We start from the raw sequence: 6,000 nt of genomic DNA, 5'->3' as shown, positions 1-6,000 counted from the left end.
TAAGTTCTTTAAAATGACAAAGTGTACGCAAATGCCGGGTCTGACTAACAATATGCTCTCAAATAGAATTATCCAGGTAGTCATGCATACAAATCACAGGACAATAAAGGTACTTAACAATGGTCTACCTTAAGGATCTGTTCTCTCTCCATTACTGTTTAACCTGTATATTGCAGACATACCTGTCACGAGCTCTCATCAATTTGCTTACGCCGAGGATCTGGCAATAATTACTCAGCATGTGGATGCTAATGTGATAGAGATAACTTTAAGTGCAGACTTGGATGTTCTGTGCACATACTTCAAAACGTGGTGCTTGAAATCAAGCCCTAATTAAACGGAAACTTGCCTCTTCCATTTAGATAACCGGCAAGCGAATATCACCTTGAAAGTGTCACTTAATGGAAGTCTTCTCCGTCACAATGCCAACCCCAAATATCTTAGAGTTGACATTGATGCTTTCACGGCCCGTACTTATAGATATGATACTGTATGGGCTTTTGGGCTTATGCCGTGTCAAGAAAATAAGGTGAAATACTTCATCGAAACAGACTTTCAACGTATTAGGTCGTGTTACGTACATGTAGTACGTGTTGAAGAGATGTTAAGTACAGAACAAAAATGGCCAGCCGGACACCAGTGGGATCCGAACCCACAACCTCCCGATTTCGCGTCGGTTGCTCTACCAATTGAGCTATGGTCGTGAAAATTCAATATTCATTGAAATACTTTACGTTTCGCAGATGGCATAAGCCCAAAAGCCTATACAGTATCCTGTCTATCTTAGACTTGCTTTCGACCGAACGCTATCGTACAGGAAACATATAACCAACCTAACAGCCAAATCAAGGACATGCAACAACAACATCCACAAACTTGCTAGCTGCACACGGGAAGCTTCTACATCTACTTTGCGTACTTCAGCCATGGCGCTGGTGCTTTCCACAGCTGAGTACTGTTCTTCAGTTTGGATCAACAGCTCTCATGCTAAGAGGGTGGACACGGTCCTGAATGAAACAATGCGTGTCATAAGTGGCACAGTAAAATCTACTCACCTTTTCTGGTTGCCGGTGCTCAGCCACATAGAACCTCCTAGAATTAGAAGATTGAATAACTTGGTTAGAGAATACAACAAGATATTAACCAATCCTGATCTCCCCATCTATGAAGATGTTACCGTCAGATTCAGCCGCCTCAAAGCAAGATCTCCTCCTATTCAAACAGCACAGGAACTTGTTAGGAAGGATTTCAATCCAAAAGCTGATTGGCAACAAGAGTGGAACAGCGTAGCTCCGACTCAGTGGCGGACATTGATCAGTTATAAGAATCTTCTAGCTGGCTTTGCTTTGTCCCACAAGACATGGGTAGCCCTCAACAGAGTCCGTACTATCCACGGAAGATGTGGATCAATGATGTTTAAATGGGTTATGAGATCTTTTCCAGCCTATGACTGTGGTGCAATTAAGTAGACTATCGACCATTTGTCACCGAATGCATTGGAAGGGCATTCGTTGGATCCATCCAGGATTGTGTGGTATCTTTTGCTCAGGCCTACAATGGCTAGAGAATTTAGATCTAACTCTTTGAACCCTTTTGCTTGCATGATTGTTTTCAATGTTATAATGTGTATACTGTATCTTGTAATTATGTGTATAATATGTTGTGCTAACTGTTCATGTTTATTTAACCCTGCATTGCTTGCACGCGGAATCATAGTCCGCACACTGCTACTTTTCTCTTTCCTCTACTTATCTTTGACCGTAGGAGACACGTGATTTCAATACCTTCCTGTCAACAGTTCCCATGGGTCATTCTCTCGTTTCGCTTCATTTTGTGCGGTAGTAATGAAATAAGTAGGTAATGCGGACTCACAGTCCCGCGCGACTATTGCCGTAGAAGATTCCTAATTGTTGCTGCTTGTGTATGTATTGTCAGAGGGTTATTTTTGTACGTAGTCGGACTTCAATTGGAGGGTATTATGTCACAATTTGTGCTTCTCGAACATATTGATAGTGCTTTGTTGTAAGTTAGGGATCTTTCTCTTTCATTTTAGAATGGACCCTTACGGGAAACAGGCTGAAAGACTGCAGAAACTGATAAACGATGTTCTAGCAGAAACCGATTCAGAGAGTGATTGTGTTGATGAAAGTGGAAGTGAGGAAGATACCGATGAAGTGGAAATCCAGAGTGAAAATTCAGACACAGAGCAAGATATTTCTGACAGTGGTGAGACGGGTGACAGGCGTGTTTGTTTACCATATGGTCCAGTGTATATAGGTAAAGATCAAGTCACGAAATGGAACAAACACGCACCGTGCAAAAACGTACGAACGAGGCCAGAAAATATAATAAAGCATCTTCCTGAGTGAAGGCCACAGCAAGGGAACTGAAAACTCCTCTTCAAATTTGGAAGTACTTTTTACGGACGAAATAATTAATACTGTACCGGGCGGTACACCTCCACGCCGCTAATTCAAACTTTGCGCCAGTTGAAACTCCTCTGCTGGAGGAAGTCTGAACTTTATCTACTGTGTTAATTTTCAAGTTTCTCAGAAGATGTCACTACTTGGAAATTTTGAAGTTTCTGAACTGGGTCGTTTTCGACGTAGTTTTGTTCTGCCTGTAGTAAGAAGTGTGAACATTCTCTTCTAGAGGACACTACTGAAGAACTACAATTGTGCACCCTGGTGCGAAGTGAAAGAACTATGTTTTTGGAGAAAATTTGAATTCATAAGTTTGTTCTTTGTTAAATTTCTTGCAGTCATGGTTTAAGTTGGCAATATTAACCCTTTCTTTCCCAATCCCGAATTTCTCGAATTAATTTTCCACCAATAATGTGTTTTTTCTTCATCTTGTGTAGGGGTTTTCTTGGTTAACCAATAAAATTCTTGTGGGAGGGTGTTCTCATTCCTGAAACGCCTCGAACTTTCCACGAGAGTATATAAACTGATGATTTTAGGGTCTCTGCGCCACTTCAGTAACATCTTTCAGTGTGTAAAGTACGTAGCAGGGGGCGGGAAGCGCCTCTTTCTTCGGGCAGCAGTTCATCCACAAGGTAATGGCCGTTTAATAACTTCTTTTCTTGCTAGCTCAGCAGTTTAACTCTCGGGGCAGGTCCGAAGCCTTTTACCATGTAACTTCCCTTAAAATGTAAAAACACTTGGTATCTATTCTATCTTTTTAAATTACAAATCGGGATAGAGAGTGCTTAACCCTCTCGAGCTCCCACTCATATTGCATTGAGGTGAACTTATTTTCACAACTTTTTCTTCCTTAACGTAATGTAAATTGTTCCTTCTATAAGTCACCTCTTTAGTATGGGATTAGCCCTTGCATTAGCGGCCTAGAGCCAGATTAGGTTTTAAACAAAATGTATTAGGAGTGCAAGTACGCCTCCTCTCAAGTTGGTATTTTTGAGGCCATGTAATTTTCATATTTCTTTACTTAATAGGCCTCAGTAGGTTGGGTATTTTACCCCTGTGTTTATGTCCTTAGAGGACAACTTGAAGGTGGAGTTTGGTGTGGCCTTTGATAGGCTTAAATTTTAAGAGCGAGTTGCTCTTTCTTGAAAAAGTGCGTTGTTGAATGCCTCGAGGAGGCTTTACCGTGTAAAGAGGAGCAAGTGCTCCTAGGCATGTTTGGGGTCTTCTGCCCCTTTGTTGACTTCTGTATATCGTAAGGTTGGGCTTATAGCTCAAGAATTGGGTGTCTGGCTCTCGGAGCCCGAATCCTGTAATCTCTGTAATTGTACCTTTTCGAATTGTGTTTCGGCTACTGTGTACCTGTTCAATTTGTTATTTCTTATTCTTGATTTTGAAAAGAAAATATAACCTTGTTAAATTTTACCTTAACTTTAATTTCGTAGTTTGAGACCCGTTCACCCCCGCACCTTCTTTCACCTCTGCTGTTCCACAGATACCTCGGAACAAGTGGTAGCAGAGCGTAGTTGAATGGGTCTCAATTTAGCCCCTTTTGACGGCTAAACATTGCTTTGATTACAACCATAACTATTTTGTCAGTTGCTGGAATTTTTACTTTTTCCTTTTTCAAAATTGTTCTGTCATCATGCCCGGCCCTCGCGATGTTCTCCATCTTAACTATTTGCGCAAGGAGGAGTTGATCTATGAGTTAACTATTAGAAATGTGCAATCTGGAGGCACGGTTGCGGTAGATAAAAATAAGCTTAGAGAGTCCCTTGTTTTGCCCATTTCCATCCCCACTTTGGGAGAGAAAGAAATTGACGACTCTCTTTCCACGATCACTGACAATACTACTGAGCTAGCATCTGTAGTTAGTTTTTTGAAGAGAATGATCCTTCTCCTAATCAAATTAAACGTGTGCAAGCCAGGTTATTTCATTTTTGTAATAGAGTTAACGATCTGTTGTCTCTGAAGTTGAATGACGTTCAGAGGAAGGAAGCTAGTATGGTTCTTGAAAATCTTTCTGAATTATCCAGTAAGGTTACCCAATTGTTAACTGGGGAAGTTCCTCCCAAAACTGATCAAACCACCACGGTGAATGTACGTAGCGAGGAAGAAACTCCTAAGGGAGAAGTCGATAGGAAAACCGTTGCAGCTCAAACAACCTCTGCCCCATTGGACAACGAGTCTGAACGCCGTACCTCGTTGAATAATGTACGTTCTGAATTAACTTCTTTGCCACTTAAACCTTTACCTACTATGTCACCTGGGTTCAGCAGCTTGCCTCATCCATTAGCAATGTTGCTCAGAGGTATCTCTAAGTTTTCTGTTAATACCACCAGTGAAGTAATTTCATTTTTAAGGTTTTTAGTTGAGTTCCAGGACCATGCTCTTGTTTTTTCTCTTTCTCCATGTCAAATTTTGCAAATCATCTATCCCTATGCAATTGGTATTCTCTCAGACAAAATAGTAAGAGCCATTGCCGAGCAATCATCTATTGAAGAATTCCACGCCCACTTGCTAGCTAACTTCATCCCGGCTAGGGCAAGGTCCTCACTTATTCAGAAGTACTATTATCGTGTACAGCGGTTGGATGAAAACTTGGCAGATTTCATCCAAGATATTAAGTTCTATACTAGGGTGTTTGCTCTTCACTTCCCTGAAGATCAGATTGTACAGGCTATTGTGGAAGGCATTTCACCATCCTATAGGTCATATTTGTGTTTCGCGGCGTGCCCGCAAACCTTCTCTGAACTTGAAGCATTGGCCGTCTCAGCGGAAGGAGTTAGATACGCCGATTCCTTGCATGTAGCGAAAGAACCCCCTCCTTCTTTTAGTAATCCTCGGCCTCCACCTCGCCGACCAGTCACACCCCGTAAATGTTATGCTTGCGGGTCGCCTGACCATCTTCGCAATAAATGTCCACTGGTCAAATCTAGTAGGGCAAGTAATGGAGCTGGTTCATCACAAGGTTGTTTTAAATGTGGGGCTTTCTCACATATCGCCAAGAATTGCCCAAATTCGAATAGCACCCCCTCCTGCTCAACTTCTGGCGCAAATTCCACCAATGCCAATAATAAAAAGTGACTAGTGGCTTCGGCTGAGTCGACTAATCCATCTTCCCGAGGCTCAGCCCCTGGTAAACAGGTCGAAAATTCAGGGAAAATTCAGTCCTCAAATTCATCTTTTGAATGCCCCAAAGAATGTCTTAGGATTGCGGCGGATACCCCCGCACCCGTACCTTTTCTCAAAATTGAGTTAAATAATGAGCCTATAACAGCTCTATTAGATTCAGGCAGTGTTTGTTCTATTATTTCGGCTGAATGGTATTCAGAATTGAAATCTGTTTGTAAGCTTCCTGACTATTGTTTGTCTGCGATCCAATATGTTTCGGCTAATTCATCTCCATTAGAAATTCTAGGTTCTTTACATGTCAAAATTCGTATTTTTAAATTTACATGGAAAATCAAATTGTTTGTGGCTAAGCACTTGTCTTGCCCCATTATATTGGGAGCTGACTTCATTTCTCACACTGGTCTTGTGCTCGATCTTCAGAGTAAGTCGTGCACATTCAAATTTG

Source organism: Anabrus simplex, chromosome 6 (genome assembly GCF_040414725.1).
Source record: "Anabrus simplex isolate iqAnaSimp1 chromosome 6, ASM4041472v1, whole genome shotgun sequence".
Classification (NCBI taxonomy): domain Eukaryota; kingdom Metazoa; phylum Arthropoda; class Insecta; order Orthoptera; family Tettigoniidae; genus Anabrus; species Anabrus simplex.
Note: the sequence above shows the minus strand (reverse complement) of the source record.